A 21,523-nucleotide genomic window follows, 5' to 3' on the forward strand; every position below is an offset into this window, starting at 1 on the left:
CCATGTTTCTCATCAGGTATTTTAAACCAATAATAATGATTTTAATCTGACAACACCCTTATGAGGTAGGTAAACATTATCTTTGTTTAAAGGTGGTGACTTGCCCCATATCACACAATAGCAAATCAAGGAATTGATCCAATGACTCCTGAATCCCAGTTCCTTGCTCTAACCACTACAGGATACTCTGCCTTTGCAGATCTTATGTAAAAATCTGACACTTTCTAAAATGAAGACAAGAGCAACTGTTAATAGTGGCATTTTGCCCCAGTCTGGACAGATTTATGATTATTATTCATACTACACAGAAGAATATATGAACTGGAAACAAAACTTATGCTAAAACAGCAAGAAGAATTAAAGATTAAAATATCTGAACTAAATGCATGGTTTTAATGATGCAGCTCCTATAGACTTCAGTGAGTGTATTACATGGATAAAATCATTAGGAATCTGTGCAATGCTTTGGAGATCTAACTGTAAAAATCTTAACTTAAGCCAATGAAAGCAAGAAGTTCCTTTTACTACAGTGTTAATTTGCCTCACTGTCTCTGAGTAATTCCCCCTTCTTTCTCAGTTAACACAGTATTTCATCCTGATCTAAAATTATAAGCAAAAAAAATATATTTCCTTTCATTTGGTTCTAGTAACTTAGAGCTAAAAATCAATAGGAGTTAGGCACCTGGGCACAAGTCTCACTAGATGCCAATCTGCATTTTCAGGTACCTAAAACCTTTAAAAAACTGACCTTGAATTCCTTGTAATAAGGTTACTGGAGAAATCAGCAGCTGGGACGTGCGTGTGACTTGCTGACATGCAGACACAGATGCTGCATTTCCTTTAAGCTGTTGGCCTCCATAGAAATTCCGTAAAACAATTTATTCTTGTGGCACAATCTGGCTACTTATGAGATATTTACATGGAAGCGACACATAGTCACAGTACCCAAGGAGATGTTAATGAATTCCCAAGAGATCTTCAGAAACAATGGCTTGTGGCTACGATGACATTCCAATGCTGTCAGCCAAACAAACATAGACAGGGATAGAGGCACATCACCAACCCTGCAACTGTATGTGAATGGCTCTAGAGTTTCAGAGGAGCACACTGAACTATGCAGTTAAGGACTCAAGGCGCCAGGAAGCTTAAAAGGAGCAATTAGGGTATTGAATCTTGATTCTTCTAGGCCTTCAAAAGTTAAAATTATATATCACTGCATCTCTGTGTGTGGGCACACCTGCACATGGGGTGTGTGTGTGTGTGTGGTGTGTCTGTACTCAAGGGACCTGGACTGAGTTTTGTGTTTTGTAATGAAACCTGTGCCCTGGCATGACTGTTGATTTTCTTAGGAAATTTTCCCTAGTTCCAACTTTTAAATTGTCTAATACATTAACTAGGGTTGGCTAGTGCTAGCCAGTATTGGTCACCTCTGTGAAAGGTACCTGTAAAAAGAAAGATTAGGTGTAAATGATATGGTGGAATTATTGTTGGGTTATTTTTGTATGTCTCTTTAAAACAAACAATAAAACCTTTCCACTTCCATATTATTTGTTACATTCAACAAACCATCATTTTTTATCCCTTCTGGAATTGTATCAGCTCTTATAAGGAAAAATGTAATGAAATGCACATTTTTGATATATATTCATAAAATCGGAACACACAACTTGAAAGTATCTGCTGTAGCCAATATTTGCCGGGTACAGGTCCTTATCCCCAGCTGTAGCCAGCTCTGACTGGTACTATCCAACTCTTGCTGCTTTCTTTATTTGCTTATTTAAACTACCCACTCTCAGAGCAAACACTTCTCTGTCATTTGTCTTAAAAGGATAAATTATAAGTACAAGTACTGTACTAACTGCTGTCTAGCCTATTCAAAGGAATTATTGTAGAGATTATAAATACAAATTGCATACTATCTAATATTTTTTCCTGGTATTCTCAGAAAGATTCCATATTGTGTTAACTACATCGATGACAGGATCTCTGGTTATTACTCCAATTTTTAGTACTGGCAGACACAAAGAAAGAAGGAAACACAAATCACATTCTCCATTGCCAATACCCAGATAACTGAATTATTGGGCAGTAATGCAGCTTTACTCACTGGCTAAAAGAGAAAGCCAGCACAAACATTTTGGGCATGTGGCACCTCACAGCATATAGAAGAGGTAAAGCCTAACTTTCTTTTCTGTTCTAGTTTCTAAGGCCCTGAGTTAGTAAAGTACTTAAACATATGCCTAATTTTAAATATGTGAGTAGTTCAATAGCAATACTCATTTGCTTAAAGTTAGGCATATGCCTAAATTCTGTGTGTCAGGACCTTAAACCCAAACTGCTGAGAATGAGCAAAACCAAGAAAATCTCAAAATCTAAATTGCAGAAAACTTTTTTTTTTCAGGAGCATTTTTCTTTTATATGAAATGAAAACTGTTGATCATTACTTACACAAGAGGATGTACCAATTCTATCCACCTCTGGAGTGGGACATCAGACAAAGATTATCTACCAGCACTCCATTTTAAAAATCATTATATTTATCCCTTTCCATCAGACAGTAAAATGTTTTGGGTTTAGAGAGTGACAAGTTCTGACAGCATATTCAAAAACACCATCCTTTTGAATAAAACCCTGCTGTGGGCTGCAAAGGACTTTGTTAGCTATTCTTTTTAAGGCAAGATGTTAAGCGTTTCCCTCATTATAGGCAATTAGGAGAATTTTTTCAGTACTACCTATTGTGGAGATTGAATTTATCTAAGGAGCTCAGGGCCAGCTCCAGGCACCAGCTTATCAAGCAGGTACTTGGGGCAGCAACTCCGGAGTAGGGTGACACTTTCAGATATTCGGTGGCAATTCGGCGGAGGGTCCCTTACTCCTGCTTGGAGCGAAGGATCTCCCGCTGAATTGCCGCAGATCGCGATCACGGCTTTTTTTTTTTTTTTTTTTGGCTGCTTGGGGCGGCAAAACCCCTGCAGCCTGTCCCTGAAGGAGCTTATATGGTACCCATCTTCATAGTATCTGAAAAAAGGATAGGAGTACTTGTGGCACCTTAGAGATTAACAAATTTATTTGAGCATAAATTTGTTAGCCTCTAAGGTGCCACAAGTACTCTTGCTCTTTTTGCAGATACAGACTAACATGGCTACTACTCTGAAACCATAGTATCTGAGAGCCTCACAATCTTCAATTTATTTATCTTCACAGCACCCCAGTATAGCAGGGCAGTGCTATTATCCCCATTTTTCAGATGGGGACCTGAAGCACAGAGACTAAATAATTTACTCAGAGTCACACGGGACATGTGCAGTAGAGAAGGGAATTGAAACTCGGTGTTCTACATCCCAGGCTAGTGCGCTACCCCTGGACTATCCATCCTCTCTGTAGGAACATCAAACCTGGTCCAAGGTCAACAGGGCAAATACTGGAAGAGGGACTGTTGCATGTTTCAAAAGATCATGAAATGTACCCACACTTTAAACCATATTTCAGCTGGAGTGCACCTTGTGGCCACAGGCTAGCCTCGTAGAGTTGGTATGGCAACTTCCACCTTTTCATGTTCTCTGTATGTATACACATCTCCTCACTATATGTTCCATTCTCTGCATCCGAAGAAGTGGGCTGTAGCCCATGAAAGCTTATGCTCAAATAAATTTGTTAGTCTCTAAGGTGCCAAAAGTACACTTGTTCTTTAGACTAGCCATAGTGAGCCCTGAGGAATGTATCAAACAGTCTCAAGCACCAAATTACTGTCTATTTTTAGACTTTGTAGTTAGCTAATTAGAACATGCAGCAGACAAGTAAAGTGTTCCTTCCAAGATGGGATTTCTTTTCCTAATTTCAGCAACTCAAAGTGATTTATTAGAGACTCAGATTAGAATATTTAACAGGTGACTGAACTGTAATACTATACAAAGACACATCAAAATGTCTTTGATGACATAGCAGCCACAAGATAAAGTATACTACAGGCTAGAAATGATAGTCTGCTCCATCTTGCATTAGTAATAGAGAAAACTATTGCCAAAGGACCGATTTTAATTAATAAAATGGTCTGGCAAAAGGAGAATGTTAAGCAATGTCTCTAAATGAAGCATTTCTTCTCAAATATTTATGCAGCCAGGGACAGTTTTTATACTGCAGAATACAGTAAGTTCTTTCACTCAGTTGTACTCCCACAGCCAATTTAGGAATAGAAAGAATGTTGGGACAGGAGCATAACTAGCAGGCAATTATGGAAGCAATTCATGCCATAAAAAGCCAGCAAGAATCCAGAGCTTGATGGATCCCTGAGACAACCCTATAAAGATGTGCTAATAATAATTTGCAGGCAAATGTCTGAGTCTGCTATGTACAGGAAGCTTTAGAATCCCAAATGATAAGAATGTTCCTAATCATTGTAATCCTCAAGCTTTTGACTGTACCAAGTGAGTGTAAAACAATATAGATTGATTTCCATAAAAAAGGTAGACTGTAAAATATTGGCAATGGTTCTGGTAGGCAGATTAGAGAAAAATCCTCTCAAGTATAGTTCGGTTTAACCAAGTAGGATTCAATAAGAACAGGTTGCTATTTAATGATGCTAGATAGTTAGTGACATTTTTAACTTGCAAAGTACAGTCTTACACCAGCCACTTCTGTAGCTGGTTAGAAGGATGAGGTGAAGCTACTTGTTCTTACGCATGGCAGCCAACTGAAGTTAGGTGATGGATTCCCTGAATAGATCAAATATTCAAACTATATGTGCACAAGAGAAGTAACTGCTAGAATTACCCCCCACATCTCTTTCAATCTTGAAATCACATGCTATATAGGTGCTAAAAACTATTTGCAACAGCAGTTCTTCCTAGGAAACTTTGTCCCTTACTCCCGGATGAAGACCTAGCTACTATGATCCATATATTTGTCACTTTCAGACTGGATTATTGTAGGTCACTGTACCTGGAGCTGAATGTGAAGACAATGCATAGGCTGGTACAGCTAGTACAGAATGAGGCTGCCTGCCTTCTCCCTGGCTTGGGCCACTGTGAGCATATCAGGCCCTTGCTCAAGTCTTTCCATTGGTTTCCAGTCAGCTTTCAATGCCAATTTAAGGCCTTTGCCCTACATTTCAAAGCAGTTAATGGCTCAAGCCCCAGGTACATCCAATTCTGAATTTCAGTCTAGGAACCTGCTTGACAGTTCTGCTCTTAGGGGACAATACAGATTGCAAAGCCGATGACAAAGAGCATGACAGCTGGTGACAGAGAATTCTCCGTTGAAGGGATCCAGCAATGGGAAAATACTTTTGGAAAAGATCTGCTGAATCCAGAGTTTGACTGACTTTAGGAAACACTGCAAAATCTTCATCTTTGAAAAAGCCTTTTTGTCATAAGAAACAATCATGACATTGACACCTGCTTCCACTCAATAATATCCTACCAACTACAAAAAAGAGGAAACTAATAAAATCTGAAACAAACAGAGTTTTGACCCCAAAAACAGAGAGAAAAGAATCCATGAAGTCCACTAGAGACGTAACTCTTGCTATTGATTTTACATGGAAGGCGCTCAGTTATTACAGTGATAAGTGGCAGTATAAAATCCTAAAACACAGGAGAATTTGCCAGAATCCTTGATTACTGGGAATTAGAACAATATAAAGAACTAATGTCTGTAGTTGGAAACACTGCAGATGACCAGCCCCAATCAAATAGCCTCTCTTTCACTGAAGCTTGTTCATGACTTTGGTTCCATATCTAATCACAGTACAAGGTTAATTAGGAAAAGTATAAGGTCTGGCCAATGTTGAAGGGATGTTCCAATTCTCAGCGGGATAGTTGGAAGCTTAAGTGGATGCCTGAGAGGTTAAACTATTTGGCTTTGATAACAGTGATATCAAGGACATAGTTAATTTAAACTTAAGATAAAGCTTGATGAGGAAAGATGGGTGGAACTGCAAATGTGACACTGATATCAAATACCATTCATTAGGATGAATGCTATTTTTTTTCTTTTTAGATCATAAGAAAGGAGCCTGATGGGGATACCGAGGAGAGAACCCTGGACAGCGCCCACTGCTCCTCGAAGGTGTCAAGGGAGCCAGTGGACACTGCCCAGAGGAACTCTGCCCGGATACGTGAATGGACTAAGGACCGGAAACAAGCCCCACAGTCACAGGAGTCTCCACTGGCCAGCCTCCTCTCCCTGGTTGCGTAGCTAGCCATTTTAGCCAGGGCGAGGAGGAGGTTGACCAGGAGGTCCCGGGACTTTGTGGGGCCATGGATAGGGAGTGCATAGAGAAGGAGTTGAGGGGAAAAGTGCAGCCAGAAAAGCAACAGTATATTAGTGAGGAGCCGGTATAGGGGCTGCAACCTGGCGCACTCTAAGTAAACGTGTGCCAGGGTCTCCCTCGCGCCGCAGAAGGGGCAGGTGTCTGGGACAGGGGTAAACCATGCCAAATACACGCCCGTGCTCAGAGTCCCATGAAGGAGCCACCAACTGATATCCCCGGCAGGCCTCGGGACCAGGGTAGAGTATAGGCTGGCCCACCGGGGCTCCTCACCCTCCAGAGGTGGCAGGAGGTCTCGCCACTTTGTGTCAGGGCGGGACACAAAGGTGAGGAAGTGAAGGGTGTGGAGCATGAGCGTGTAGAGATGTTTCCTTGGTGCGGTTTGGAAGTGGACCGGCTGCAGATCATGCAGCCGGCTTGCGGAGACGGGGCAGGAGGGCCGGTCAGGTCCATGGGGCAGGGGCCCGATGAAAAGGTCCGGAGGGCCTGGGGTGGAGGGTGGGTGGGGCATGCCCTTGTGCAGGACCCGATCGAGTTAGGCCAGAGCAGCGGGCGGCAAAGTGGCCTTCACCTCCTGTAGTATGCGCCAGGGAGTACAAGGTCTGGAGAGCCCCATATGCCAAGCGAGCGTCAGGGGATCCAGCCAGTCTCCCCGGTCGTAGTCCAGGAGGTCTCCGACTCTGGTGACTTCCACCAAGACCAGCCTCTGGCGCACTGCGGGGGACTTCCGCCACCTGCACACGGACCTGGGGATTGTGTAGCAGGGGCTCCAGAAGGAGATCTGTCCCCTTGGTGGCCACCACGGACCTGGTCACAGAGAACAGCTTCCAGGTCCAAAGGAGGTCCTGGTAGAAGACCAGCAGCCCAGAAAGGGTCTCACAGAAGACCCCTTGGATCAAGTTAAAGGAGCTGCCGGTCGTATCAGAGCCCTTGGACACTGCGCAGGAAGGCGTGCGCCAGTACTCTCCACGCCGGACTACCCGCACCATAAAGAAGCTGCTGCAGGGCCTGGAGGCGGAAGACGTGGACCTGAGTGCACAGGCACTTCAGGCCCTGCCCTCCCTCCTCCAGGGGCAGGTGGAGGACCCCTGCAGAGACCTAGTGCAGTCCTGGCCAAAAGAACTCCAGAACCACCTTCCAGGGCAGCCAGGAAAACCGGGGCCAGGACCAGGGTGTTGAGCTGGTACCAGAGCATGGACAGGACTAGTTGATTGAGCACCAGTGCCCTCCCCCAACGGGAAAGGCACCGGAGGAGTCCTGTCCATTTCCGGAGCCCTCCGTCACCCTGCCTGCAAACCTTGCCAGTTCTCCGGCGGAGACGGATGCATGGCGGAAAGGTAAATGCCGAGATAGAGCAGCAGACCCACACTCCACCAGATGGCCTGAAGCGCGGGTGGGAGGGAGCTCACCTGCCACCTGTCCCCGACCACCAGGCCAGAGCTCTTGACCCAGTTGACCCGAGAGGAGGAGGCCACCGAGTACACAGCCTGGCAAGCCTCCACCCACGCCAGGTTGCCCTGGTCCTGGACCACGAGAAACACATCGTCAGCATACGCCGACAGGACCAGCCACAGCTCTGGCTCCCGAAGCACCAACCCCGTCAACCTTCTGTGGAGGAGACAGAGGAAAGGCTCAATCGCCAGAGCGTACGGCTGGCCTGAGAGGGGGCACCCCTGCCGCACTCCCTGCCCGAAGCTGACCGGCTCGGTCAGGGTCCAGTTGAGCCTGACCAGACACTCTGTGGAAGCGTACAGCACCTGGAGAAAACCCACAAACTGGGATCCGAAGCCTAATGCTCACAGTGTGTCCAGGAGATACCCGTGGTCCACCCTGTCGAATGCCTTCTCCTAATCCAGAGACAGGAGGGCGAATGACAGACCATCCTTGCACCCAAGCTCCAAGAGATCCCAGACCAGATACAGGTTATCAAAGATGCTACGGCCTGGGACGGTGTAGGTCTGGTCTGAGTGGATCACGTCCTCCAGCACGGCCCCCAGCCGCAGCGAGATGGCCTTGGCGACGATTTTGTAGTTCATGCTGAGGAGCGAGACGGGATGCCAATTCTGTAAATTGCGGAGGTCCCCCTTCTTCGGCAATAAGGCGAGCACAGCTCGCCTGCACGAGAGAGGGAGGACCCCGCTCTGCAAGGACTCGACCCAGACGCTGGCCAGATTCGGGCCGGGGACGTCCCAGAACACGCGGTAGAACTCCACGGTCAGCCTGTCCATGCCCGGAGACTTGTTGGTGGGCATGCGACGGAGGGCTTCCGAGAACTCAGCCAGAGAGAGAGGCAGCTCTAGCCAGTCCCGGTCGCCCGCGCTGAGCGTCGGAAGCCCTTCTCAGAGCACTCTGTGAGCCGCAGGATTGGTTGGATCCGGGGAGAAAAGGTGCGCGTCGAAGGTCCGGGCCCTCTCACACATCTCCACCAGATCCGTGAGGGGGGTGCCATCCTCCGACAGAAGGCAGGTGACGTGCTTCTTGGCCCCCCTCCGTTTCTCCACGGCATAGAAGAAGCGGGAGCCGCGATCCATCTCCCGAAGGAGGCGGATGCAGGAGCGAACAAAGGTGCCCCGAGCCCGATGGTCCTCGAGGACCTGGAGCTCCTCCCGCCTCTCCCGGCATGCTCCGCAAAGGAATGGATCCTCGGGGCTGGCAGCCAGACGCCTCTCCAGCTCTAAGACCTCCCGTTCCAACTGCCCTATCGCCGCATCCCTCCGTCGGCTGTCGCCCCGGGTGTAGTCACGGTAGAAGAGCCGGGCGCGCACCTTCCCCACATCCCACCAGCGCCGTGCCGAGGGAAAGGCACACCGCTGCCCTCGCCAGGCCAGCCAGAACTCCCGGAAGGACGCCACGAAGCCCGCATCCTCCAGCAAGCTGTTGTTGAAGTGCCAATAGGCCGGCCCCGGCCTCTCCGCACAGAGAGAGGTTGTCACAGTGATGAGATGGTGATCTGAAAAAGGGGCTGGCTGGACACTGGAGGACTGGGCCCGTAAAAGATGGAAGTGTGACAAATAGATGCGATCCAACCGGGAGTGGCACGACCGATGGGCTTCCACTCGGACATAGGTAAACATGGACATTTTCCGGGTGGTGGTTGCGCCAGACATCCACCAGGGAGTGATGGTTGACAATCTCCCGGAGGACGTCCACGGCGGCCGGGCTCTGCTCGGTCCCCGAGCGGTTCTGCTCCTCGAGGGTGGTGTTAAAGTCCCCGCCCAGGACCAGGCATTCATGAGGATCCAAGGAGCTGAGGAAGGCAGACGCCTGCTGATAGAATCGCAGCCGCTTCTGGCCCAATGTCGGGGCATAGACGTTCACAAGGTTGACCATGAGCCCCTCCATGTGGACCCGGAGGTGCAACAGGCGGCCTGGCACAGCCTCAGCGACCCCCAGCACTTCGGGCCAAAGGTCGGCGGAGAACAGGGTAGCCACTCCAGCCGTACGGGCTGTGAGATGGCTAAAGTAGACCCTGTCCTCCCACTCCAGCTGCCAGCTGGCTTCGGCGGACGGATCCGTATGGGTCTCCTGCAAGAAAACTACAGAGTACCCCCCCTCCTGAAGGAAGGAGAGCACCTTGCTCCTGTGGAGACCCACCCTACAGCCTCGGGTGTTCAATGTGGCAAAGGTGACAAGTGCCATGAGGAGGGCTGGGGGGGATCCTCGCCGGCAGGGGTGCTTACAGCCCATCTTGGGCCACACAGCAAACTGTGACCCACCCCAAAGGTGAGCAAGGAGTCACGGAAGCTGCGGACCCGCTGGTAAGCCGCGGCACCCTGCTTCCCAGTCCTTTTGCTCTCCCCCATGAGGACCCTCACGGCCCGGAGGATCTGGTGAAAATCCCCCCATTGCTGGAGAGCAAGCGCTACCTTGTTACGGGAGCCCTGGATGTCTTCTAGAAACTCCCGCAGCTCTTCTCACAGCGTATGGGGGGGGAGTCACTGGCCTCCGGTGATCCACCGGTGGGGCCTCTGACACAGCCCCGCCTACTGAGATGGGCAAGCAAGGGGCGGACCCCCGACGTGGTGCCCGATGGGCCGGCACCACATGGTCCACCTCAGATCCCGGCTTAATGGGGGGTGGCAGATGGAAGAGTGTAGCCTCTAGTGGGTCGGGACTGGGAAACTCAAAGGCCTCTCCCTGGGGGTCATCCTCCGGGAAAGGGAAGGAGACAGCCCCAGGGGCGGCAATAACATCGAGGGAGGTGGAGGGAGTAGGGACGGGGTCAGGAGTAAGGGCAGGGCTGGGGTCAGGAGCAAGGTCAGGGAGAGGGACAGAGGCAGGATCCTGGGACACAGAAGCTGGACTGTCAGGAGGTGGCTCCTCTCGGCCAGGCTCGGTGGTTTGAGGGGCAGGGAGGGGGTCCCCCGTGATGCCGGGCCAAGGCTCAATGGCAGGTGCGACAGCCGCGGCATCAGGAGATGTAGAACCTTCAGTGGGGCCCCTGCCCGGGAAGGATCTCGGTCGCCCCGCACCAATGAGGGATACCCCTGGTAGCTCGGGTCCCCGCCACAAGGCACCGGCCGTTGCCTCAACAGGCTCAGTGGCCATCAGCGGGGTGCCACCCGCGGCCAGGCAGGTCGAAGAGTCCAGGGGACCCTCGGAGGCAGGAGCGGAGGCAGCAGTCGGGGCGATGGGACACGGGGAAGGGGAAGCGTCTCCCCACTAGCGCTTGAGGCAACGCTCACCTCGGGTGTTGCAGGGGGCGCAGGTGGCAAGGGAACAGGAGGGGCCTCATCCGGGGCCTCCGCAGGGAGGGACTGCGGAGGAGGGATGGTGGTACCCTCTGGTGCTGCCACGTCGTCCCCAGCCAGTGCTGGTAGATGGACCGAACCTGTGGGCAAGGTGGAAGGCTTGGTGTCTGCGGCCTGCTTCCTGGTCTTACGGGGGGCTTCCGCATCAGGTGGCACTAACGGAGCTTGAGCCTTCCGCTTGCCCCGCTTACCCTGTACTCGGGTCCAGCCCTCTATGGCATCACCTGCGGGCTGGTTGACAGGGGTTGGGTTGGGGGCAGGGATGACAGTTCGGGGACTTGAGGAGGTACGGGCAGGGCAGCAGGAGGGAGGGAAGATTTCCCTTGGGGAGAGCCTTCTCCCACGCCTGGCAGTACCCCTGCCGCACCCTCCTCCACAGACCTCTCCTGCTCACCTGGGTGCACTGGAGGAGGTACCCCGAGGCCTGAGCGAGAGCAGTGATGGGCTGGGAAGGAAGAGGGGTGGCTCTGGGCACCAGGCAGCCAGGGGCGCCAGTGATGACAGGGCTGGCACCCTGCCGGGGCTCGGGGGTTCCGAGCGCTCTTCCGTGCCGTGCCAAGAGGCAGTCCCTCGAACATGCCCCATCGCCTGGCAGAGGTAACACTGGGCCTCCCCCATGGAGTAGTGCACCCGGTAATGGGCCCCCTGATAGGGGACCAGGAAAGACCCCTCGAGCGCCTCTCCACCACGCGCCGCTGGCGGCAGTTGAAGCTCCACCTGCCGGCGGAACGAGAGGACGTGACGGAGGGCCGGGTCTTTGTAGCCCAACGGGAGAGGGCTGATGATGGAGATGGGGCGCCCCAGGGTAGAGAGGGTGGGTAACAAGGCAGCATTAGGAAGGAAGGGAGGGACGGAGGTCAGGACCACACGGACACCCAGGTCCTCCAGCGGCTCCACGGGGACAAACACGCCCCCCACCGCCAGGCCCTTCTCCACCGCCTCCTGGGCGGCAGCCTCCGAGGCAAGGAAGAAGATGACCTTGCCATACATTTTGGAGGCTGCCAAGATGGCCGTAGGCCTCTCCACCCTCGCCAACGCCCGCATGTAGGTCCCCACATGGGGCGAGGCGGGCACCACGAGGCAACGGATGCTGTGCTTCCTGGTTAAGGTGGGAAGGGGTCCTGGCCACTGTAGGTGGTAGCAGAGGCGGAGGTCGGGGGAGATGACGTAGAGGAGGGCGGGGGGGGGCCGCCGCCACCTGGGCGTACGCCCTGGGGGCAGGGGCAGGGGGAGGGGCACCTGCAGAGCTGGTGGAGGGAAAAGCGGGGAGGGACACCGCGGCCGGTGGCGTGGCCACGGAAGTGGTGGCAGCCCCTGCCATGGAGGGCCGAGGCTTTGTAGCGAGGCCCTTTCCTTTCTTCTTGCCCTAGCCCTTTCTGCCGGCTGAGGGTGCTCCCCCAGAATCGGAGGGGGTGAGGGACGTGGCAGCAGCAGAAGGCACCCTGTCACCCGCCGCTGCCGGCGCCTCAGCGGGAGTGGTGGCAGGTGGTCTGGCAGCGGCGGTTGAGGTAGAGACTAGAGGGGTTGTTGGGGGAGCAGGCGGGACAGCATTTGCCCCAGGGGTCCCACCTGCCGCGTCTCCCGCCATGGTGAGTAGGGAGGGAGGGGAGACACCGGAGAAATAAAGGGTGGGGGGAAGCAGGTCAACCACTCCTCCCTGCTAGGCTGTGGGCAGGGGAGGAGGGTGCCAGAATGGGGGAGGGAGGGCTGATAAGGGGACTATCAAGGACATGGGGTCAGTCACCGACACGGGATTGAAATCCAGCTCCTCTAGCTGCACTAGGGGAGGGGAGGAGTACAACAGCAATGAGGGAGTGCAGTGCAATAGGGCAAACTCAAATGGGGGAGGGGCACAAGCATACTATAGAGGCATGGGCGCACGAGGGGAGGGGCTAATCAAGGTGAGGGGGTCGCAAAGGAGGGGAGCCACCAGGCTGGGAGTGGGGCAGAGGGACCAAGGGGCTAGCTTCAGGGCTGGGGAGGGACAAACCAAGCTGCAAAGGGAGACGGGCGGGGCAGGCAAACAAACTGAAGCTGAGGGGTGGGAGGCAAAAGGCTATAAGGGGCAAATGGGGCAGGCAACAAGGGGCAAAGCTAGGGGGCCTGTTGCAGAGGGGAAGGGGTCAGTCCGGGAGAGGGGGAGGGGGTGCGTGCACCCACGAGCACTTGTGCAAAGTCAAATGTTTGGCTGGCTGCTGCCACAGGCCCAAAAGGTGGCAATACAGCGTGGCAGGCCAGGTGAGCAGCTGAGTCCCAGAGGCAGGAACTGAGGCAGATGGTAAGTGGCCTGTGGGGGTGGTGGAGGGGGGGACACAGATGGACCAGGGGGCAGGCTCCACACCACACCCCCTGTGTCCCCACAAACATAGTCTAAACCCCCACCACTAGAGCACAGTAAGAGAGTTACTCAGTCCTTGATGGCCCCCTCCACAGTGGTCTCCAGAGTCCTGTGTGCTCCCCCAGCACCCGGTGATCTTCTCAGTCCTCTTCCTCCTCCAGGGTCCAGCAGCTCCCCAGGACAAACACAGCTCCAGCAGCAGCCTTGGTGGCCAGGCAGGAAGGACCCTCACAGGTGGTAGCGGTGGTGGTGGGATCCTGGCTTCTCCCTCCAGAGGTGGGTGAGCGGGGGCTGGCCAGCAAGGCCCCTCGCTCAGCAGCAGTGGCGGCAGCAGCAGCAGCAGTCCAGGGAAGGAGCACTCCAGCCAGCAGCAGCAGCCCAGGAAGGGAGGAATAGCTCCAGCCAGCAGGGCAACCAGAGAAAGGGGAGAGCTCCAGCCAATGGGAGAGCCCAAGCAGACTGAGCACTCCCTGTAGCAGGGTGGTCCCCTGCTCCTGCCCTGAAGGGCTTGAAACAGCCCAGAAGAGGGCTGTGGCTGGGGCAAGAAGCCTGGGCTATTCCCAGGATTCCATACCTATGAACATCTTACCCTTAAATATACCCAGTACGTCCATATTACTTCTATGACACATTGGAAAGAAGCCTAGATTGTTTCTGGATGTACTTGAAAGAGGTACAAACAGAGGTGAAGGGAGTTCATGGGGTTTGTTTTCCAAAATGTAACATATTACAATGTGATTCTTTGACTCTAAAATAAGCACTTTATCAGAAAAAGATGAAAAAGCATCAGTATGGTTCCTACCAGAAAAAAAATCTTTAAAGCTTTTTTATATCAATTGGCCTGAAGTACAACTTCTTGCAAAGTTCACACACTCAAAGAGCTTGTGAGTGGCTAGCAGGAAAGTAATGCCTTTACTAGTCCAAATCTTCTCTATGGAATAGCTCATATTCTGAGATAAAGAAGAAAAAATGTAGGCCGACTGGAGGGGATACAGAAAGGTATTCAATGTACTCAGCCAAACATAGACAGCATTAGGTAAGGAGGAAGAACAGAGTTATTAGTTCAGGAGACCATCTGCACCAGATTGCCTATGTGATGTTGGGAAATCTCTTAACATCTTTGTGCCTCAGTTTCCTCATCAATAAAATGGGGACAATAATATTTACCTACCTCCCAGTGGGAGGTTATGAGGCTAAATTGAGCAACATTTGGAAATGCTTTGAGATCATGGGATGGAAGTTGCTATAAAAGTCCAAACTATTTGTCAGTATTCTTACTGCTGTTCCCAGACGATTTGCTCACATCATTTACAACACTCCAGCAAAGAAATCCAGTGTTGGGTAGGTCCCCAAATGAGAAACTCACATACAATAGTTCTACATTAGCAGGCTGCCCTAGAAGATCCACCCATTTTAAGGATTATTGCAGACTGGGGCTGCATAAAATACAAAGCAGTTTCAATTTACGATTCCATTGTTCCAAAGCTATTGAGGAATCAATAGCTACAGGTTGGAGTGGAATGGGGCACTCAGTCAAGCAGTGTGGAATCTCATTTGAGCAGATGTCACCACCTTTGCCTTGGACTGAAGCCTAAAGTTGATCCAGCAGAAAATAATTTTCAGTCAATTATACACCAAGGAGAATGACAACAGTTGGAATTAAAAGCAATGGCACTAGCTAAGACATGAGCGGTGAAATCCTGTCCATGTTGAAGTCATTGAGAGTCTTGCCATTGCCTTCAGTGGGACCAAGATTTCACCTGGGGTGGCTAATGACCATTATGGTACCTACAGGTTATGGATAATTTATGGGACTTTTATAATATCAGGGATCCTGAAAAAGGTTTAGACCTAGATTGAGGATCTATACCAGCAGAGGCCCTTGTCAGTAAACATTGTGCTGGAAGGCAGGAAGAAGTTGAGCTGGGAAATGTTAATTACAACTCACGGCACCAGCCTGGCTCTTCACTCCTCCACCAAGGGACCTACAGTGAGTTAGCTCCACCCAAAAAGTGATCAGCACTGGCCAAAGAGAGGCTGTGGCCAGGTCAGCGGAGGATGCGCTGAATCAGTCCAGTCCCTGTGGCAATATTGCCTGCTTCCCCCACCAGTTTAAATTTTCCTTGTGGCTCAGGAAGCTGAAATTAGTGACTTTCTGCAGCATCTTGGGTAGTTCTAGTCCTTAATCTAAGTGGCAGGCATTTTCCCTTCATCTGAGCCAATTTGAAGCTCACATCCTATGCACACCTTTGTGGAGGCAATATGTTTTTCCTTCTTCCATGTAGTGCTCCTTTGTACATTCCTGGTTCCCCCAGGAAGTGCTGAGACCATGTAATAAGAAAAAGTGTTCTAGTGTTTCCAATAAACTAGAAGCAAGAAAGACAGTAGTTGTACCATAAAACTCACCAGATTTGCAGCTCCGTTTTGCAGAGCAAATTTTAATTTAATTGAGGCAAACATTCAAATTTTGGATGCTTATCTCAGTTAGTCTTTGAAGCTTTTATGGTTCACACCATCTCTATTACATGTCATTATTATCCGGTCTCCTCCTTTTCATTTTCTTTCTTTTTTTATTAGGGTATGATTAACACCTGCAAACCAGGGTACTAAGGTTTTCAGTGCTTGAGTTATTATTTCTGTGTTGCCTGTCTCCTGATTCTTTCCAGATAATATATCATGCAACAATTATAGATGCTTGGCCAAATTACACTAGTGTGTATTGTACTACAATTATATACATTTGGCACAATTCTGAGTTCATCTGTATTTTAATAAATTTACAACAGCTCCATTAACTTCAGGAGAGTTAAAAATTGATCCATCCCAATTTTTAATGTCATCCCATAATACAAGAACAGTCGGTCACTATGACATTAGTGGCTGGTATAAAGCTCTCTTTCTGAGGGTTTAAGTGGGATTTAAGTAAACCATTGGTCTTGATGTGAGGAAGGGAAGGAGACTCCTTCCTCTGAAGCATCATGTATCAGTCATTGCTGTAAGCAGGAGACTGTCTATGATGACCCAGGATGCTGGTGCAGAAATGCAAATTCTTTCTCATGGTACCTGCCGTAGATATTGAGCCTGATTCTCCTGTCACTTAAACTGGTGTAACTCCATGCACTTTATTGAGATTATGTCTGATTCACACAGGTGAAACTGTGAGATGAAGCCAGCCCATTATTAATTTTTTTTCTTTTGCTTATTTCTCTTGTCTTCTTTGTGTTTTAGCATCATGGCTGTGTAAGTGTCAATGTTTGGTGCTTGAAAAAAATCAATAAAGTTTTTTTAATAAACTGCAGCATGTTGAGGGAATGCTTATGCTGATGTACTTTTTTCCAGTAAATTCCCAGGGTGCTTGTTCAAGAAGCTGGTCTGACAGATGAACTTTCACAAGCTGCAAGAATTCAGATTAGTTCTGTTCTTCCAGCGTACAGCTTAACAGACAGACACATGTGAGACTTGTGTAGAAGACCTGGGAAAGAGCCTTATGCTTATTTTGTCACAAATCACTTGGAACAAACCATAAATCCATTGCAATAAATCACCATTCCTCTCTAAAGTTGTAGGAATCATGGGAAGAAAATCAATAAGAAAATATTTCTGAGCAGTTCCTACCTACATTCCATGAACAAGATTGTCCAGTCTCTTTAACGTAGCACAGGCCCTGACAAAGAGACAGACCCCTCCTGAGAGCAAAGCTTAGGTAAGATAGTCATGCAACAGGCCAGTGGGATGTACTCCCCAATCCAGTGCTTTAGGACCCACGTAGATCCCTAACTGTAAGTGCCCCATGTTTGTACCCCAGGGTTCTCTCTTTCCTTTTGGTTTTAATGGGTGAAGTGCCCCAGAAGCCATAAGACCAGTACAAGGGCTCTGCAGCGCTTCAGTCCTGTTTTGAGGATGTTGGCACTTTGCACAGGGATTTTTGCCTTCAGACCTGATGCCTGAAATGCTTTGCGGTACTTGGAGCTTGGTGGCTGGAACACCCTCAACTCTGCTGGGAGTTGGAGGTGCCCAGCAACATGTAGGAAGAGGCCCTTGAGTTTCAGCTGCAGCTAGAGTGGCTTTGAGTCTTTACACAAATCACTGTAGATGCTCTTTCACATATTTCCAGAGACAAATTTAAGGTTTCCCATTGAAATTGGACTTGTATCAAATATTGTTCTGGTCACACTTTGTGACATTTCTTAATAAACATTAACGGCCAGATTGTGGCTTTTAAGCACTAGCTTATGCTGGACCAGATGTGCAGAGGCCACACCTCAGCAGGTGCCACTGGGTTAATTTTGTCTGACTCTATAAGAATTCTAGCAGGGAACTCCCAGGAAATGCAACAACAGCACCTCCACCACTCTTTCAGTGCATGAAGCCTGTGCGCCTGATCCCACCCTTACCCCACTACTTCCCACCTAATTTCTTCTATAGTAGCTAGTGTCTGGAGGCATGGGTCACTTGCTGGAGGATTCTCTGCATCTTGAGGTCTTCAAACCACAATCTGAGGACTTCAATAACTCAGACATAGGTTAGGCATTTGTTATTGAAGTGGATGGGTGATCCTGCATTGTGCAGGTGGTCAGACTAGATGATCATAATGGTCCCTTCTGACCTTAAAGTCTATGAGTCTGCCATAGCAGTAGCCAGGGCCTTCTTTTCTGCATCAGTATGGTGCCTGGCTATCTGTGCAAGAGACTCCTTGTGGTTTTCCTTCCCTCAGCACACCCAGAAAGTGGGGCCAAAAAAGGAACCTCGTTTAATCCATTAAAGAAAGATGTAAAAAGTAGCATTACTGCAAGTATAATTTCATTAGAACACATTACTTTGCTGTGCAGGTAACCCAGTTAAATCACTCTATTCCTACCCATATCTGATGTAGTCACATCACGTGTAATGATGTCTTCTATGGTTCAATAGTACACTGTTTAATTTTTCTTACTTTCCTTTTTTTCCCAAGTCTACCTCTAGATCCTGTAATACTCTTAACATCTCAGAAAGTCTACTACAGTAGCTACTTTATTTAAACAACAAGACTTCTCCTTTAGTGAGGAATTAAGCAATCCTCATTGGCAGTGGTCTGGTAGAGTGCTTAATTCTGAAAAGGTTGTGCAAAACCCAGGATAAACTACTGAAAGAATGTTTTTTAAAAAACCCAAGAGCTGAAGGTTCACTCTGTTGCAGGGTTTCAAGTAAACTTGCATTAGCCGACTTCACTGTTGAGTGGCACAGAGGCAACTGTTGCCCTATCAGCAATAGCTCGACACACGATTTGAAATAGTTCTCTGGTTTGTCTCAATACCTGAAAATTACACCATGTGAAAATGTTGTTCTATAAATTAAAGGAAAATTCTATAATGTTTTACATAAATCCCTCTTAGCAGTAGATAATTAGGGAAACTGCACTTACATCTGTGTTTGTTAATACTGATATTGGGCATAATTGTAACTTGCCCAGTTCAAATCATGCATCAAACAGGACATTAGAAGGTGCAAATCAGCCATCTTTAAACAAGTATTGACTGACTCTATTGGAGTTTCATTCGAAAGTGTTTGTTCAGATTGGAGCTGTTAGTATCTATTGATACAATTCTGAGATGTTTCTTTAGACTGGAGCACGTTTAACCTGGCACTGAGGCTGTGGACATTTAAAAAATAATGCCTAAAAGGAATTAGTCAGAAAACTCTGAGGACTCATGCAGTGTGCTTTATACTGTTAGCAATTAAGACATTTGTTTTATTGCCTGTAAAGGTGCAGACTCACCCTGTGGCACCTCCTGTTGGCTGTCTTGGGGAAACTAGTTCACCCAGCCTCCAGAGTGCCGTCTGCAGGCAAAGGGGTTTAGACTTGCTGCCTCTGGCTACCCATGGGCTGCTCCTGTAACCCAGTACCTAATAGGCCATACCAGGCCTGCAGCCTAGGGCTTTCCTAGGCCAGAGCACCCCAGGTCCCATGGTCTTTCCCCTGCCCCAGATACCTGGTTAACCTCCCTACAGCCAGGCCCTTCTCTCTCTAAACACAGAGAGAGACTATTTGCTTTGAGCAGCTGGCTCAAGACTTTATAGGGCCAGCTGGGCCCTGATTGGGGTGTGGCCCGAGCTGAGCCTGTTTCCTCCCAATCAGGTCAGGCATCTTGCCCTTCCACAGCCCTCCTCCAGGGCTGTTTTAGACCCCTCAGGGCAGGAGCAGGTAATCACCCTGTTACATTGCCTAATTTAATATGATCTGTTCTTCCACCTAACTCTCATAGCTTGTTACGGGGCAACCATGAGGCATTATGTTGCCAAGAAAAAAGGTGACAGAATCTCTCTGTGTAGCGTAGATAAGATCATACCTAGAATACTACAGTGAGTTCTCTCTCCTAGAAATCTGAAGGTAAATTTTAGGGAGGTCATAGAGGAGCAACAGAAATGATTAAGGTGCTGTAAAGAATATTAGATCTAAATATGAGTTTGGCTAAGCAACAAATGAAATGAGGAAGGCCATGATAAATATGTGCAACTACTTAGGACAGCTGAGAATAGAACAGAATAATTGGATGGGACAAAGGGCATAATCAGTCATTAAGAAAAAGAATAGATATGCTCAATATTATGAAAACAATTCTGACTGAGATTTATTAGACTAAAACTTCCATGGAAAATACTGGAAGCCTGATGACTTGAGACATATAAACCTAGACAGGTAATAGCACTAGAAAGTACTGTACTTAGGTGGCAATGTACTCACCTAGATGACCTCATAACTGTTTTCCATCTCTAACATCAGTATTTTTCACCTTTATTTTTCATGAGTAATCCTATTTATCCCAGTGAGATTACTCAAGGAGCAAGCTGTACCTATTAAGTGTTAGTAAGGGTAACAGAGTCTGGTGAATAATGATTATAAATAGCTTTAAGGCAGAGCTCAATATTATTTGGAAAAAGCTAGTTCAAAGAAGTATTAGCAGCTAACATTGCTCTCAGGGTTGTGTTTAGAAACAGCTGGGGGTGGGTGTCTCTCAGGGTGGGAAACATGGTGAGGAAAAAGAGCTGTAGACACTGAAATGACTTCTGTATTCTTCATTGAAAAGATGAACCTAGCAAAGCCAATTTCATAGTAATACTGTATAGCATTTACCTAACGTTTTACAGCACTAACTATTCCTCATAAGATTTTAGGAGGTAGGTACTGGCAAATGTTGTTAATCTCATTTTACACCTGGGAAAATTGAGAGACACAGAGGTAGTAACTTGCTCAAAGTCTCTCAGCAAGTCAGTGGCAGTGCCAGGATTTAGCGTGGGATCCACAAAGATACTTAGGCACCTAACTCCCAGTTTTAGGCAACACTGTGATTCACAAAACTCCTACCAAACCCCATAGGTGCCACCCACCCAATGACTATTTAAGTATTGATCCACAGTGGAACAGTAGTAGTTGGGTTAACTAACAGTCACTGGGCCAGAGAGTCACAGTGAGAATGACTTCAGTGGGAGCTGGATCAGACCCTAGTTTCTGAAAAAATACAATGCATGTTTTGCTTTTGTAAACCACTGGTATTTATTTTATTTATTTAATTAATTCTATAATTTTGCTTTGCTGATGGCTATACTTTAATAATAATTCAGTTTTTACTACCACAAGCTACACATCAACGTTCAGTCCATCTTTACATTTAATTTCTAGTTTTAAGTAAACCCTTCTGTTTAAATCAGTTCAGTATATATGTTGAAAAAGGCAACACATTCCACATTTTTCAAAGAGCTGATTTCCTTATTTTTTGGATATCATGATCAGATTTCAATTTCCTAAAATCTTTTTTTAATTAGAAGATCTCATTAGGTAATGATATTTTTTGACTGTGTGTTTATTTTTGGTGTTTTCTGCATGCTTAACTCCCTAGAATTCAGTCTGAGTTAACTAAAAAAAATCCCCAAACCTCAATTCCATCATTCAACCAAAACTATTAAAAAATCCAAGACCACCCTTTGGGGTATATTCTTTTAGTATTTATCTAGGTTGTTCTTGCTTGTTTTTAAATTATGAATGTCCAGTTCATCTGTTTTCTTCTGTCATCTTCAATTTTTGAACAGTATCTTAAAATATTTTTATTTCATCAGGGGTGTAAATAGCATGTTGAAAGAGAATAAATACGCCATTCATCTGTCAATGAACACCTGCCCCTGCGGGGTATT

At 48.3% G+C, this 21,523-nt stretch overlaps 1 protein-coding gene across 3 annotated transcripts in view; it reads right to left on the bottom strand.

Moving 5' to 3' along the window:
• COL8A1 (collagen type VIII alpha 1 chain) overlaps positions 1-21,523 on the bottom strand; it is a 145,785-nt gene that overhangs the window by 58,220 nt on the left and 66,042 nt on the right. The window contains exon 1 of one of the 3 annotated variants that reach the window (XM_050958175.1): positions 749-842. The exons of the other annotated variants lie outside the window; for them this stretch is intronic. The gene's annotated coding sequence lies outside the window, so the exon portion shown is untranslated. Of the gene's footprint in view, positions 1-748; positions 843-21,523 lie in introns of those variants that run through there. 3 annotated transcript variants of the gene reach the window in all.

The sequence above is a fragment of the Gopherus flavomarginatus genome, chromosome 1, assembly GCF_025201925.1.
Source record: "Gopherus flavomarginatus isolate rGopFla2 chromosome 1, rGopFla2.mat.asm, whole genome shotgun sequence".
Lineage (NCBI taxonomy): Eukaryota > Metazoa > Chordata > Testudines > Testudinidae > Gopherus > Gopherus flavomarginatus.